This window comes from Spermophilus citellus, assembly GCF_964194105.1.
Source record: "Spermophilus citellus genome assembly, chromosome: 14".
NCBI classification, from domain to species: domain Eukaryota; kingdom Metazoa; phylum Chordata; class Mammalia; order Rodentia; family Sciuridae; genus Spermophilus; species Spermophilus citellus.
The window spans coordinates 45,021,793-45,038,502 of NC_138194.1; positions in this window are offsets into that span (position 1 = coordinate 45,021,793).

The window sequence follows — 16,710 nt, forward strand, 5'->3', positions numbered from 1 at the left end:
GATCGAACCCGGGTCTCGCCTGTGCTAGGCAAGCGCTCTACCGCTGAGCCACAATCCCAGCCCCCCCCAAAAAATATATATATTTTTTAAAAAGTTTGGGTTTGAAGTTAGACAGGACTTGGGACCAGTCCTGGTGTTATGATCTCGGACAACTGCCGCAGTGTCCTCATCTCAAACATAGATTTTAATTGATTGCTGTGAGATGCCTATAGAAATTGGGTGACAAGTGTAAATTAAGCACAGAGTGGTTGCTAAATATCAGTTAGTGTTCTAATATTCACCCGACTCCATAATTTGAGCCTGATGTCTTGTAAAAGACAGATGTAGTTTTTTTTTTGGGGGGGGGCGGTGCCAGGGATTGAACTGGGGGGCCACATCCCCAGCCCTATTTTGTATTTTATTTAGAGACAGGGTCTCACTGAGTTGCTTAGGACCTCAATCAGTTGCTGAGACAGGTTTTGAACTCTTGATCCTCCTGCCTCAGCCTCCTGAGCCACTGGGATTACAGGTGTGTGCCACTGTGCCCAGCTAGATGCAATTTTAATGGTGTGTAACACCAGGGAAAGCACAAAGCTAAAGAAGGAGAAGGAAAAGGAGAAGGAGAAGGAGACAAATGGATGGTTATTACTTTAAAACAAACATAAAAGGGAAGTAACATTGAAACAAACTCAAACTCTCAAGCTAAAGTTTGTGCTGTCTTGAAAACATCAAGATAAGCCTCCACTGGCAGGCCCTAGCACACACAGCAGTTCCTGCAGGACCGGGCAGAGTCAAGGGACACTGGCATTTAAAGTGAAGGGGTTCATATCCTTACTTTGAAACTGGATGTAGTCAAATGTAACAATGAGTTGCTTTGTTTTCCATGCTGTGTAGATGTTTGGAGAACAGAAATCATCCCATCAATCATGTGGATGAACATAGGAAGTAATCAGATGCACCTTAAAAGAAATCCTTTCTTCTGAAGTGTTGTATTTGGAAGCTGTCCAAAACCGGTAGAACTATAGAGGGAAATGGAGACCTACCTGGGCCTCACATTCCAGAACACAGTAATTTTAAAGGACCTCCACCTACATGATCTCACTCGGTCCTGCATAACTGTGAGGAAAATATTAGCACCCCTGTTTTGTAGATGACAGACAGATTAGACATGTTGCTAATTAGTGACAAAATGGGTCTAGAACTGAAATTATTCTTTCCAAACACAAAGAGGTTCTTCCCATAAATGAAAGCTTGTAGGAGGGGGTAGTGGAGGAAGATGGCAGTGAAAAGTAAAATTAGGCACTGTGCTTAATACTGTAAGGAGTAGATGTGGAAATCAAGAGGCAAATAATTTCACGAAAAGTTTGGATACATTTAAGATGTAAGTTTTACTTTCTTGTCCATTTAAGATGGATAGGGCATTATTCAAGTCTTCCTCCATACGGTGAAGGCTGTAGGGAATCTCTTGAGGTTGACAAATGGGACAATTGGGGCTCAAGCACAGCCCTCATGTCAGAGCTGGCACTGGTCACTTGGTTGCAGTCATTCTCTCCTGAGGTGGAGATATTGCTCTAGGCTGAGGGTCAAAGATGGCTAAAGCTGGTCCGCCCCTCAGGAGACTAACATCTAATGGAGGAACTAGACTGTCAACAGACACTGCGACATATTGTAAGGAGTGTTCTTATTAAAGGAAAAGGGAAGGATGTCTGGAGCCAGGCAAACAAGGAAGATTTTTTTAATTGGGGTTATAAAAGTCGGTATTGAGGTACCCATTAGCCCTGTTAGTCCTCTTACGGTCTCCTTGGAAAATGTAGAGTCAGTTACTGGGACAATTTCCAGTAACTTTTGTGGGTCCTGCTTTGATAGACTGGCATCTAGTCATTTAGTAATGCCAAAATGTGCAGACAAGGATCCAAAGATGCTTGCTTAAAGTTGGCATACACAGTTCTTCCTGTACCACCTTATAACAAGCAACCAGGGACATTGCTGCCAAGGTTTATGCTGCCAGTTCTACATCTTTGATTCTATCAATTAAATAAATGCAGAGTGGATACAGAAGTGGTAAAGTAAACTCCTTGTTTGCCTATAAAAGGTCCATTAGTTCCTTTTTTTTTTTTTTTTTGTACTTGGCATTGAATTTAGGGGAACTGTACCACTGAGCTATATGTCTCCAGCCCTTTTCAATTTCATTCTGAAACAGAGTCTTGCTACATTGCTGGGCTGATCTACAATTTGTGATCCTACTGCCTTGGTTCCCCTCAGGTAGCTGGGATTATAGGCATGCTTCCCTTCTTTGTCTAATGGCCCTCAGATTTTCCTTTCTGAAGGAACAATATTTACCCTTCCTTATTAGACAGCACCCCACGCTCCACTAATAGGCTTTGAGTTAATTTTATCCTCAGTCTATGGACCGCTCAGAGACCACTCCAATCAGAAACTCCAGGCATTGGAATGTTTGTCCAGTAGGTGATTTGGTTTCGCCTTTGCTCTTACCAGAGGCAAATGATGATATGGCCCAGGTGAAACCCGCCTGAGATCATAGCACCAAACCAGGGAAGATAGATCAGGGAATCATAGGACTTTGATGGAAATGATACTTGAAGTCACACTTACCCCTTCTCAATCCTCTACCCCAATAAACTGTAAGTTTCAGTTGCCATTTCTGTGGCTCAAAACAAAGGACTTGATAGAGGTAAGAAGGAAACAGAAAAGAGTGGGGTTTTAACAAGAACAGTAAATTTAAACTATGGCGCTGTCACTTACTAGCTATGTAACCCAAAATAAAGTATTGTAAATCCTTTAGGCCTCAGTTTTCTGATCTGCAAAATGAGATAAGGAAAAGGCTGAGGTATATAATTAATGCAATGTCTCATATAATTCCCGATACACAAGAATGAGCTGGTAATTAATGGTAATGACTCTATTGGTGCCCTGACTTTAACACAAAAGGCATGCTTTAATTGTGAGTAGTAATTTTTTCATAAACTATTGTGTCAGGCTATATGATGTAATTGGAAGAGCTCTGTATTGGGAATCCAAAGACCTGGCTTTGATCCTGCCAATGAGTGATCTTAGGAAGTCCATTTAGGTTTTCTGGGGCCCGATTTCAACCATAAAATTTGATTTGATATGTATCAAGAAAATTTCCAGGAACCCTTCTAGCTCAAAAATTATGACATTTAAGTAACAACAGTATAAGCCATAAATAGTCTCACATTCTTTCTTTGACTGTAACAGAAGGTGGCAAGTAACAGGGGAAGAAGTCCAAGTCTCTCTATGTTGAGATCAGAGTTAATTTGGAGACATATTTATGTTCACAGATCAACTACAAATTCAGCATAGACACCTGCATGGATGTTGTATTAGTCAGCTTCACATGACCATAACAAAATAGCTAAGCCATCAACTTACAAAGAGAAAGAGTTTGTTTTGACTCAAGGTTCTGGAGGTTCCAGTCTAAGATCAAGTAGTCCTCTGCATTGGGTCTCTGACAAGGTCAGCATGTATTGGCAGGAGCAGGTGGTGGAGCAAATCACCAACCTCCTGAGCCAAGAAACAGAGAAACAAAGGAGAGGAAGAAATTGGGGGAGGTTCACACAATCCCCTTCAAGGGCATGCTCCCAGTGCTCCACTCCCCCTGCAGCACCATCCTGGGGACCAAGTCTTTTAACAAATGGACTGTTACATCGCACTCATACAAATCATAAAGGGTATGTATAAACCACACAATTATTGAAGCAATGGCATGGTAAAATGGAAAAAAAATCTGATTTAGGGACCAGGAGTTCTAGAAGCTATACATGAACTATGGATTTGTTGGAGCCATTATAAGGCAGGAGGCTTCTTTTCTGGGAACTCCCAGGTGAGATTCCTGGTTCAAGAAAGCCCAGATCATGCTAGTACCCTGCCGTAGCTCACAGCCCTAGTTTCAAATGCAGCCACCTGGAGATGGACAACTTGTTTTCCCCACTCTTATTCTGTTTTCCTGAAGAATTCCTTACTAATCCCTTCAGTGTGTCCCACTATAAATAAAGCATTTGTGGGCTTTTTGTTTTGGTTAGGATAAGACCTATCAGATCTTTTCCACCGGTCAAGCCTCTGCTTTTGAATATATATATATATATATATTTCTCTTCTTTTGTGTTTATTTCTTAATATTACTTTCCTAGCTTTTATATCTAGCTGGCCCGCCTGTGATGGGTACCTACTCTCTTCCCACACAGGTTCTGAGCAGCACAGCATATTAACATTCATTTATTTTCCATAACCCACTACCTGTTTGACTTGAACAAAGCATTGAATTTCTGTGTGCTTAGAATCTCAGCTCTATAAGGCAAATCCAGAACTGATTTTGTAAGTACATTTTTTGTAAGAACTGTGATTTAAGAACACTTTTTTTTTTAAATGGAGCTCATAATTCTTTTTTTTTTTAAATATTTATTTTTTTAGTTTTCGGCAGACACAACATCTTTGTTGGTATGTGGTGCTGAGGATCGAACCCGGGCCGCACGCATGCCAGGCGAGCGTGCTACCGCTTGAGCCACATCCCCAGCCCTTAAGAACACTTTTTGACTGCTTAATTTATTTATTTATTTTTACATGGTGGGGAAAGATCAAAAAGAAGAATTATTTTTTTTGTTTTGATATCATGTGAAAGAGTACATCAATAAAGTTTTATTGAACACATTCATGTGGTCTTAGTTTTCTGTTGCTATAGTTGAAATATAGACTGGGTAATTTTTTTTTCTTTTTTCTTTTTTGGTACTGAGGATTAAATCCAGGAGTGCTTAACCACTGAACCATATCCCCAGCCCTTTTTTTAAAATATTTTATTTAGAGACAGGGTCTTGCTGAGTTGCTTAGGGCCTCTCTAAGTCCCTGAGGCTGGCTTTGAACTGGAGATTCTCCTGCTTCAGCCTCCCGATCTGCTGGGATTACAAGCAGGCACCACTGTGCCTGGCCAGATTGGGTAATTTATAAAGAATAGATGCTTCCTTTGCTCACAGTTCTGGGAAGTCCTAGAGCATGTCAGCTTCTGCTGGGCTTCTGGCGAGGGTCTTCTTAATGGCATTGTAGAGCAGCCAGAGCAAGACAGCCAGAGAGAGCTCACTTCACAACAAAGCCATTCCCAGGATAACCTTAGCCCCCAGGACCCCGTCACCTCCCGAAGGTTCCACCTCTCAACACTGTTGTCCTGTGTTAAGTTTCCAACAAAATAAACGTTGGGAAGGCACATTCAAACCAGACCACACGCCTGAATCGTCTACGCCTGCTTTTATGCTACAAGAACAGAGCTAATTAGTTATAGCAGAGAGAAACTAAAGGACCCACAATGTCTAAAACATCTTAACCTGGGCCTTTACAGAAAACCAGTCCATCTAGCTCTAAAATTCTGTGAACTAATACCCACGAAACACTTTGTAAACTCGTTTACATTCATTCATATGTAAGGGGTTTGCATAAAATGGAATTCTGAAATTTAGAAGGCACAGCCAGAAGACTCATGCCCAACAAACATTATTTATGATGGAGAGGCTCTGGATAGTGCCAAGATTAATCCTGTGCAGCTAGGAAATTCTTTGGAATTAAAAGCAAAGCTGAAAAAAAAAAAAAGGAGAAAATCATCTGGATGACATTAAAGAAGTCATGTAATTTTGCTCCTTTTACGGTAAAATAGCCTCTGATTCACAGCAGGGGTCTTTATAGCAAATTGTTCTTTCTTCCTACATGCAAACTCTCTCATGTGTCATCGAAGGGCACAAAGCCCCAAGAGGGTGCCGCAGGACAAGCCAGAGAGAAATATGCTCCTTCAAGGCAGAGGAATGTTCCTACTCCATTTGGTAAGTGGGAAGTGAGCGCACTCCCTGACCAGCAGGCAGCCCTGTGTGGGTGTGAATGCTGGCCGTGGCTGCATAGTCTTTGACCTTGCTCCTAGACATTTGCTTGAAAGAAAATATGCTTTTTGCACGCTAAGCCTTCAAGTACTCTTATTTATTGGGAATAATGGAGCTACTCTTTGTTAAGGCGTATTTGGTACCAGGAACAATATTAAATAACTTTAATGTATTTTATTTTGTTGAGGCTTATAAAAATAGGTGTTGTTATTTGTTTTTCATGGTTGAGGAAATAGAAGTATGACAATAATAAATAACTTCCAAACTAGAGACATTCAAACCAGTTTTGTACAATTTCAAGACTCCCACAATTTTTCCTACTCAGAAAACTAATAATATAATTAACAACTGATTTTATATTAAAATTTCATAGATTGTTTTAAAATAATTTTTTGAGCGACTCAGGATTAAAGGGGCTCCTTACCACTTGCACTATATCCCCAACATTTTTATTTATTTATTTTTTTGTTTTGAGACAGAGTCTTGCTAAATTGTTGAGGCTGACCTCAAACTTGCAATTCTCCTGCCTCAGCCTCCTGAGTTGCTAGGATTATAGAAGTGCATCATCACTCTCAGCTACTAAAATTTCATAAAATTTTAAAAATTATAAATATCTTGACAAATAGGTCATAAATTATAAAAAGACCAAAGTCTTTAACCATGGGTATTATTTCTATTCTTTTTTTTTTTTTTTTGGTACCAGGGACTAACCCAGGGGCACTTAACCACTGAGCCACATCCCCAGCCCTTTTTATATTTTATAGAGAGACAGGGTCTCACTGAGTTGCTTAGGGCTTCACTAAATTGGTAAGGCTGGCTTTGAACTTGCAGTCCTTCTGCTTCAGCCTCCCAAGCTGCTGGAATTATAGGTGTGCACCATCACGCCCAGGTATTAATGGTTTCTTGAATTCTCAAATATTTAATTAATGCTAGAAAATATTGAATAGGAGGTTGGAAGAATTGGGTTCCAATTTTGATTTTGCTATTTCCTAACTGTGGGAGTTGGGGCATTTACTTAAACTCTACAAGCCTCAGTTTTCCTTATCTGTAAAACAGGGGCAGCAAAGTCTACCTTGCAAACATCTCAGGGATTTTGTGAGGATCAAATAATATATGTGAAAGTGCTTTATAAACACTTATTCATATGAACTTGACCAGTGTAACGCCACATCATGTACAACCACAAGAATGGGAAGTTATATTCCATGTATGTGTAATGTTAAAATACATTTTACTGTCATGTAGAACAAATAAAAAATAAACATTTATTAGTTCTTGGTCACTGTTTAGATTCTTTTTTATGTTGAATTTTTTTTGGGGGGGGAGTGATACTGAGGATTGAACTTAGGGGCACTTTACACTGAGTTATATCCCCAGCCTTGTTTATTTTTTATTTTGAGACAGGGTCTCACTTAGTTGCTTAGGACCTCCCTAAACTGCTGAGGCTAGCCTCAAACTTGTGATCCTCCTGTCAGAGCCTCACAAGTTGCTGGGATTGCAGGCATGGGCCACCTTGCCCTGCAGTTTGAATTTTTTTGTATTAAGATGTTACTATCCTAAGTTAAACAGGAACATATTTCAAAGATTTAAATAGCTATAATGCAGACTTCATACATACTATTGGCTTAAAAATGTACTTTAAAAAAATGTATGCCCCTTGTAGTAAGTCTTTTAAAAGGAAAATTATTGCCACAAAGAAATAACTTTCTGTAAGATGGTATGGAAATAGAATGGCTTTGCGACAAACTCCTACAGGGTTTGCATTTTAGACAGAGGTGGCAAAAGATTCCATATCTACATACCAGGCTGTACACATGCACACATGCCTAGATTTTAGCCCCCACAAATATTTCCTGCTTTTGTAGCCTTCCAAATCTCAGGACATGCTCGGCCACAGCTTATTAGTAGTCTCCATGCTCAGCAATCACCACACCGGGGAGGCTCAGCTACCCATCTGCGAATACCTGCAAATTGAAAAGGGCAAGCTATTCCGATCAACATCGCCATCTGCTGGCTGGCTCAAGGAACGAAGTCAATTGTCCACATTTTTCCTCCGACCTCTTTGATTATTTCTATTATTTCACAGTGTATAATTAATTCGACCTCAGGAAAATTTTCTTTTCAGTACTTGAAATTGATCTCAGGGTGCTACACCACTGACCCACATCCTTAATACTTTTTATTTGTTTTATTTTGAGACAGGGTCTTACTCATTTGCTGAGTCTGTCCTCCAACTGGCAATCCTCCTGCCTCAGCCTCCTTCCTGCTGGGAATTATAGGCATGATCCACCACGTTGGGCAAGGAAATCATTCTTTTACACACATCCTCCTTCATTTCCATATTAGTTTGCTAGAGTTGCTGTGGGTGGTTTAAACAGAAATTTATTGTCTCATGATTCTGAAGGTTGGGAGTCTGAGATCAAGATCTTGTTGGGCTGGTTCTTTCTGGGAAGGAAGGAAGACTCTGTTCCGTGCCTCTCTCCTTGGCTTGTAGATGGCCACCCTCATGTTCACATGGTGTTCTTCTTGGGTGCCCGTCTCTGCATCCAAAATTTCCCTTTTTATGAGGACAACAGTCATATTGGATTATGGCCCTCCCAAATGACCTCATTTTTAACTTTGTTTTTTTAACTACTTACATCTGCGATGGCATTATTTCCAAATATGGTCACATTATGAGATACTGAGGGTTACCACTTCAACACATGAATTTTGTTTTTTTAACTACTTACATCTGCGATGGCATTATTTCCAAATATGGTCACATTATGAGATACTGAGGGTTACCACTTCAACACATGAATTTTGGGGAAAACACAATTCAATACCTAACAACGCCTTTCTTCCTTCTTCCAACTTCCTGAGATACCTCAAGGCAATCTTATATTCTAATTCTTGTATCCTCCCCTTGTATCCTCCCCTCCACCTCCCTTTCAGCTAGTAGATTATCCCATAGGTGATGGGAATGCATAATAGGCATGTTTAGGAAAAAGAAAGCCGTGTGCTTTGAAATTCAACTGGACCTGCAGAGGGATGTGAGCACCTCTGAGACCACTCAGAAGATATGATTCTCCATCAGAAGGTCCTTCCTAGTCCCCCTCTATTCCAACCATCTGATTTTCTTTTTCTCAAACACCGTCATGAAAGATAACTATTTCCTACACAGCATTTTCCCCATTCCAATCACTAATATTCAAATAGTATTTTGTTCTTCTGTATGTTCATCAGTGTGTATATTTTATCTGTTTTAAAATAAATCTGGGAAAAAATCCTAATGAGATGGTAACTATTCCTCCACACCCTCCGCCCTATGTTATCCCTACCCCACAATGATCACTACAATTTTTTCTCTAGGTATTTATCGAGTACCAATTGTGTACTGGGCATTGTGGTAGATGTTGGAGATCCAAACTTAAGTGAGTTTTGCTGTCTGCTATCCAGATAGACAGATACAAGCATTTCTGTAGGTCTTATAATGGTCATTTTTATAATATGATACAGCAACAGAGAAGATGGAGGGATTAATTAAGTATCAGAAATCAGAAATCACCAGCCCCTGTCCATATAATCAGTGATATCCTTCTTGGAGAAGGTTCAATTTCTTAATAGGTTGAATGATAAGAGAAAGGCCGCCCTGCAGAAGCGAGGGGCTTTTTAGCACATTGTGGGTGAACCAGGAGATAGGTGGGAGCATATGATATCAGATGAAAGGATCTTTGAGCAGTCTTGTGCCCAACCACTGGGTTCGGTCTATTGCTGTGGATTAGTTTGAATTTGTTAAAGACCCCGGAATGTTAAAGTGATGGATGCTGCCTTTGACCTCTGGGACATGCACATTGCTCAGTGGAAATGAATGAAGTATTTCTGAACTTGCTTTTAAAAAAACTGCAATTCAAGCCCCTTCATCAACTTACAAGAGTCATTATAATCATCCAACCAGTGAATTGTTGACACACTATTTCATCTACCCTACAGATGACTATTATGAGCTGCAATGGGGCCAGTCATCCAGAGAAACTTTTAATTTTCTCTTGGTAGTTAGTTTCACATCATTTCCACTTGCACCGATTCTCTAAGTTTCTTTGAGGCTGAAATATTTCAGCATTTGCCACATACTCAACGGAGCAAAACCTGGACGCACTGGTAAGGAAGCTTTAGAATTATTCTTTGGTAAAAAAGGCATCAGAGTCTCAATTGTTACTTAAGCCATTTATTGGATTGTGTTATCAAAATCAGAAGGACAATGTCAGTGGTTTTCTTTCTTTTTTCACCTTTTTATTTTTGTTTTGTATCATTTTATTTATGTCTAAAATGCCAAGATTTGGTTAGGATTTTGCACAGAGTCTTCTATAACCACTGATTTCTCACTTTTAACTTCTTATCAGTTAATAGGAGGTGAGTTTATTTGCTCTAGTTTGGATTTTGAATGTCCCCCCAAAGGCCCATGTGTTAAAGGATTGGTCCCCAGGGTGGTGCCACTGGAAGGTGCTGGGATCTTAGGAGGTAGATCCTTATGGAGGTGCTAGAGTCATGGGGTGTATCCTTGAAGGGAACCCTGACCTCTTCCTCTCTGGCTTCTTAGCCATGAAATGAGCAGTTTAAGCCACCACACTTCCTGCCATTGCCATTTGGCACTGGAGTCCTAAAAGTAGTGCATCCACCTGATGATGAACTGGAACCTCTGAAACCATGAGCCAAAACATACCTTTTCTCTTTATAAGTTAAATATCTCAGATATTTTGTCATAGTTACAGAACATTGAATACAATATTCATGACCCATTATTTTATTCAGCTTTTTTTGTCACTGTGGTCAAAATCCTGACAAGAACAACTTAGGGAAGGAAAAATGTTTTTTAGGCTCACAGTTTCAGAGGTCTTAGTCCATAGATGATTAACTTCATTGCCCTGGGCTCAATGTGAGACAGCACATCATGGGGAAAGGACCCAGCAGAAGAAAACTTCTCAGCTCATGGCAGGGTCAGGAATCAGAGGGGGAGAGAGGAAGGGGAATGGGCTGTAGTATTAGCATCCATTCTAAGGCAGGTCCCAGTGACCCATCTCCTCAAGCCATACCCAACCTGTGTACAGTTACCGCTCAGTCCATTTAAACTATGGCTATCATAATTTAATAATTCCACTTCTGAATACCTGCATTAACAGGAGCTTTTAGGGATACTTTGTATCCAAACCATGATACTCACATTGCTCCAACTAAATCTTAGGCTCTGCCTTGAAATGGATTTCTGTCCCCAAAATTGTACAGAACCAAGACATTTCAGAATTTTAAAGTTGAGAGAGTTAGAACTCATTTTATCCACTATATCAATCCCCCCCCCCTTCCTTGTGGTGCTTGGATTGAACCTAAAGCCTCACTCATGCCAGCAGGTATTCTATCACTGAGCCACGTCCTCAGCCTTCCACCATGAACTTTTATGGTGAAGAAGCTGAGACCAGAGACATGACCTGTCTAGCACAATCCAAAAGAATCCAACCTCCCTCCCCCAACATTTAGTTCTTGTTTTTTAACACTGGGGATTGAACCCAGGTGCGCTCTACCACTGATCTACATTCTCAGACCTTTTTTATTTTATGTTGAGACAGGGTCTCACCCAGGCTGGCCTTGAACCTGTGATCCTCCTGCCTCACTCTCTCAAGCTGCTGGGGTTACAGGCACATGCCACCACCCCAGGCTCCTCAGTTTTGCTTTTAATGTTTTCCATTCTATTTTTTATTCTGTTCCCACCCTCACCTTTTTCTACATGTGAGCCGTGTTAAGGATTCTTATATAAAGAGATGGGGGCCAACTTAAGGGGGTTTTTGTTTTGTTTTGTTGTTTTAAAATATTTTTTTAGTTGTTGATGGACCTTTTGTTTTTATTTATTTATATGTGGTGCTGAGAATCGAACCCAGTGCCTCACACATGCTAGGCAAGCGCTCTACCACTGAGCTATAACTCTAGCCCCAACTGAAGGGTTTTAAGCCAGAGTGAGCATGACCCATTTTATACATCTTTTAAAAAACTCCCTAATGGCAGGTTGAGAACGGATTCAGGTAGTACTATAACAAATATGTCATGGGGTTTCCCTGACCCTAGTCCTCACTTGGCTCCATGTGCCTCTTGAAGCCCATTCATTCACCCAGAACATAGCTCAGTGTCTTTGGATGGACACCCAAGGACAACAAATCTGGCTATGACCAAGTCACCCAAATAGAGATGCCTGGTACTCTCCTCCAGAGTTTATGATTGAATTATCAAGATGAGACTCCTTTTTAATGGAGACTTTATTTATTTTTTAGTGTGTGGTACAGGACAAACCCAGGTCCTTGAGCACACCAGGCAGGTGCTCTACCACCGAGCTCCATCCCCAGAAAGTCTAATTTTTCCAATGCCCCCAGTGACTTCAATGACAAGCCCATTTGAGGAACTATTATTCTAGTGAATCTGAATTAAGAGATACAGAAACAATTCTCAGCTGTGGTGGGCACTGGACTAGGGTTGTGGTATTGGAGCTTGAGATACTTTGGGGCCAAGTACCAAATGAATGTTTAGAAGACAGAGGCAGGGAAGGGCGTGAGGGACTGTGTTTCTGAATTCCCAGCTGCTGAGGACTTGCTTGTACTTTATTTTGTATCCCCATAACTTATAAGAATATTGGATCTTTACAGTAATCCTTCCTTCTCCCCTGCGCGTGTGTGCCTGTGTGCATGAATGTGGGCACGTCCACACCAAGTCGCGTGGGTTTCTGATCCTTGCTAGTAGAACACCCATGAGGTTGGAGAAATACACAGGCGTTCCTTATCTTTTCCTTCCTTAACTCTCTCTTCTCCCTGGTTCACTCCCATCCAAACCCATATCTTTGTCCTGGTCTTCCTCTCTTCCCAGGAATGACCTAATCCAAATTGGGGTGTTATCAAATACCAGATAAAGCTATGGCGGGCACAGGTCTACTGGAGAGCTCTTCCAGAATTCCCATAGCACACAAAATACTGGGTTCTTGGAAAGCACAGGGACCACAGTGAGCTGAGCAGGAGGAGGGCGGTTTATGATGGCAGTGTTGGGGGGCTGCCTTATGTCCTATGTTTCGATCACATGTTGACAGTAGAGAGAGATCAGACAAGCCTGCTCCAAAAACTCTGATTTCAGCATTTACTCAGAATCCTGAAAATTCAACTTCATGCCACAAACAGAAACTTTAGTACTGGCCTTCTCAAGTCACAAGGACCTGAGAAGCACATTGTATTACCTGGTCAGAGTTAGATCCTTGTAGATGGAGCTAAAAGTATCTACTGAAGGACACAAGAGCAAAATTTTATTTAGAAGTGGGTCAAATTAGCTGGTTTGGTAGTGCATGCCTGTAATCCCAGCAACTCAGAGGCTGAGGCAGGAGGACTGAAACTTTAAACCCAGTCTCAGCAATTTAGCAACATCCTGTATTAAAATAAAAAGGGCTGGGGGTATAGTTCAGTGGTAGAGTGTCCCTGGGTTCAATCCCCAGTGAGAATTGGATCAAATGAGGGAAATGGCAGTCACTGCTCTCAAGAAATTTTTTTTTCTAGTAGAGTAATCCTTAATGTGTGAATACACACACACACACACACACACACACACACACACACACACACACAGAGGGAGAGAGAGAGAGAGAGAGAGAGAGAGAGAGAGAGAGAGAGAGAAAGGTGTATAGATAGAAATGTTGGATTCCCAGAATGTTAATTGAGATTAACTTTGGACGAAGTGACTCATGTGTTTTTATTTTCACTTGTTTAGTCTTTGCTTATCTGTTTTTTTTTTTTATTTTAATATTTATTTTTTAGTTTTCGGCGGACACAACATCTTTGTATGTGGTGCTGAGGTTCGAACCCGGGCCGCACGCATGCCAGGCTTGAGCCACATCCCCAGCCTCCTGCTTATCTGTTTTAAAAAAATAATTTATAATGAATATGACATTTGCAAACACTATTGCGTTAGTATTGGAAGAAAATAAAGCATTAAAAACTCATTTTTGTAAGGAAAAAAAAAAGAAAAGAAATATAGAGAGAAAAAAGAAGAAAAGAAATAAAATTTGAAGAGGGAGGGAGCCGGGGAGCAATCTCTTGGAGTCGTGCTCATTGTCTAGACCCCGCAGTCTGCCCTGGTGTGTTTTGTTGACCTGTTCTGCAGAGATGGGTCTCCAAGCCCTGTGTGTGAAATGTGGGGGCTAATCTTGCCACCAAGAAGGGAAAAACAGAGGGCCACCATCTGCACGCGGAGAAGTTCCTCCAACAGAGGATTTACTCAATAGTAAAAACACTTTGTTCCTGTTTCAAGTTTAAATTATAGCCACTGCGATATTGAAAACTTGATGAAAGGATCGTTCAGGTCAACTTCAAAGCGGGGCTGAGATGCTGGCTCTGTCAGGGGAGAGCGCCACACCTCCATCCACCTCCTCCCCGACTAAACAAGCCCAGCTCGCTTTGTTGGTTCTCAGGGGATTTAACTGATGGAATCAAGATGAGGAGGCTTCAAGCATGCTGTATTTTTCTGTTTTCTTTTTCTCTCTTCCCTTCCTTGCTATGTCTTTATATTTGTTTACTCTTTAGAGATAAAATTCACCCCCACCCCACCTTTTCTCTGTTTTTGTCAAAAGCCTAGAATGAAAATCTCCCCAAACCAGGAGCTGCCCGGTTGTGTGTGCACCGGGCTGTGACTGTGATTCACAAGCTCCTTTGGAATTGACTGGCTGCATTATGTGCCAGGGCTCAGTCCCAAGCTGGGAACTGACCTGGATATAATTTAGAATCTTTTTAATTTTGCGCGGGGGGGTAGGGGGGGATGTGTGCCAGGGATTGAACTCAGGGGCACTTGACCACTGAGCCACATCCCCAGCCCTATTTTGCATTTTATTTAGAGACAGGGTCACACTGAGTTGCTTAGCTCCTCCTTTTGCTGAGGCTGGCTTTGAACTCAAGATCCTCCTGCCTCAGCCTCCCAAGGTGCTGTACCACAGCACCCAGCTCTTTTTAATTTTATTTTTAAGATTGCTTCAAGGATCCCTAAGAATATTTATGTGTTTTTTTCTATAAAAATACATTCATTTTAATTCTTCTAGTACAGATAAGCCTAAAGATGATACCAAACAGGTCAGATTAAACTAGCATTATAGCAAAACTACAATTTAAATTCTGAGCCTCAGAGGTCACATTTCAGAAAAAAAAGTATTTCCTTATTTTACCAATAATAGCAATCAGCAGTTGTCTTTTGTTTTTCATGCATACAAAGCATTTTTATTTATCTGATTGAACATGCTAGGCAAGCACACGATCACTGAGCTATAACCTCGGCCCCTCATTTTTACACTGTCTCAGGTGAACCTTTCTACAACCCTGCAAAGGAAACGGGGCAACTGTTGCCTTCACTCCAGTTTACAATGATGGTTAAGCCTAAAAGAACTAGTGACCTTCCAAAGAGAGTAGCCAGCTGGGAAAAAGCTGAGGTGCCACTGTTTGGCCCATGTCTAGGGCTCTCTCCCGCTCAGCTCCTTCCCGAAAGGAAACAGTTCCTCCCCTGGCCTTACCCATACTGCCCTCAGCACCGCTGAGGGTCTGGGGGAGAAGTTGGAGGATCCCTAAAATAAATGCATTGTCAGTATATCTTAAAATATTTTATGTCTAATAATTGTTTATCGAAAAAAATTAAAATATATGTGCTGTTTTCATTAACCAAACCCTAATAATATTTAACTCATTCCAGAATAAATTTTTTAAACACCATTTTAGATACCTAGGAAATCAAATCATTTACATGTATATTTTTATTGTACAAAATTATGATAAGGTAGTCAGTAAAAACTTTCAAGCATAACAAGATAACTAGAAAACATTTTTATGGGAGAAGTGAAATGGAAACACCAGTCTGGGAAGGAAAGGAACATTCCAAACTGCTCCACCATGGAGAAGAGCTTTTCTAAGTTCTGCGAATTCATTCCTATTGGTAGTTTGTCAACCAACTCGTTGGTGATCGTGGTTATAAATTAAATACACTATTTGTAGTTCAGTGGATGTGTTCAAAAGAGAAAGATAATGGTATTGTTTTTAACTGTTGATATTTATTATACAATAGAAATTGCATCCTTTCTATCAAATTATCTTAGTGATAGAAATTAGATGTCAAAACTATTTAAGTGTGAGGGGTGCAGTTTTTTTTAATAAAAGTTCTTTGAAACAGATATTTTGATGCATTAGAGAAACTGCTGCCTCATCTGAGGATGGAAGCAACAGTGAAAGGTGCTTTTCTTAAAAACCTATTTAGTTATTTAGTGGGAGAGAGGAACTTCCAATGGACTAATACAGGCCTATTACCAAATTGGAAACAAGACTTCATTTTGCATTAGATTGCACTTGGCATTTTAAAAGCTTCTAATAAGAGCTGTGGGATGGGGGATTTGACAGAGTACTTTTAAAAAGGCAATAATGGGATACTAAATTGAACTGTTTTGTAATCAATCAAGGCAAACACCCTTCTGACTGTTCAACAAACCACTTATATATCTTTCTGCCCAAACCATAGTCTTCTTCCTTTAATTAATTCAGCTGAACAGTGCAAATAGCCTAAGGAGAGCCACAATAGGTTCTCTCCTTAATTAAGGCAGTGCACTGTCAGCCTGCACACTCCCAGGAAAGGAGGTGAGGCAGGAAGGGCTTTTCCTAATTTGTAGAAACTTCAAGAAGGGATCCCAGTAGTGAGAGGCCAGAGGGAATTCTATGTGTTTGTATGTGTGCAAGGTGTCCTGAAAAAATCTTTCTTGATGCTAGCTGGAATTTAAAAAAAAAAAATCATTCGTGTATCCATGAATACA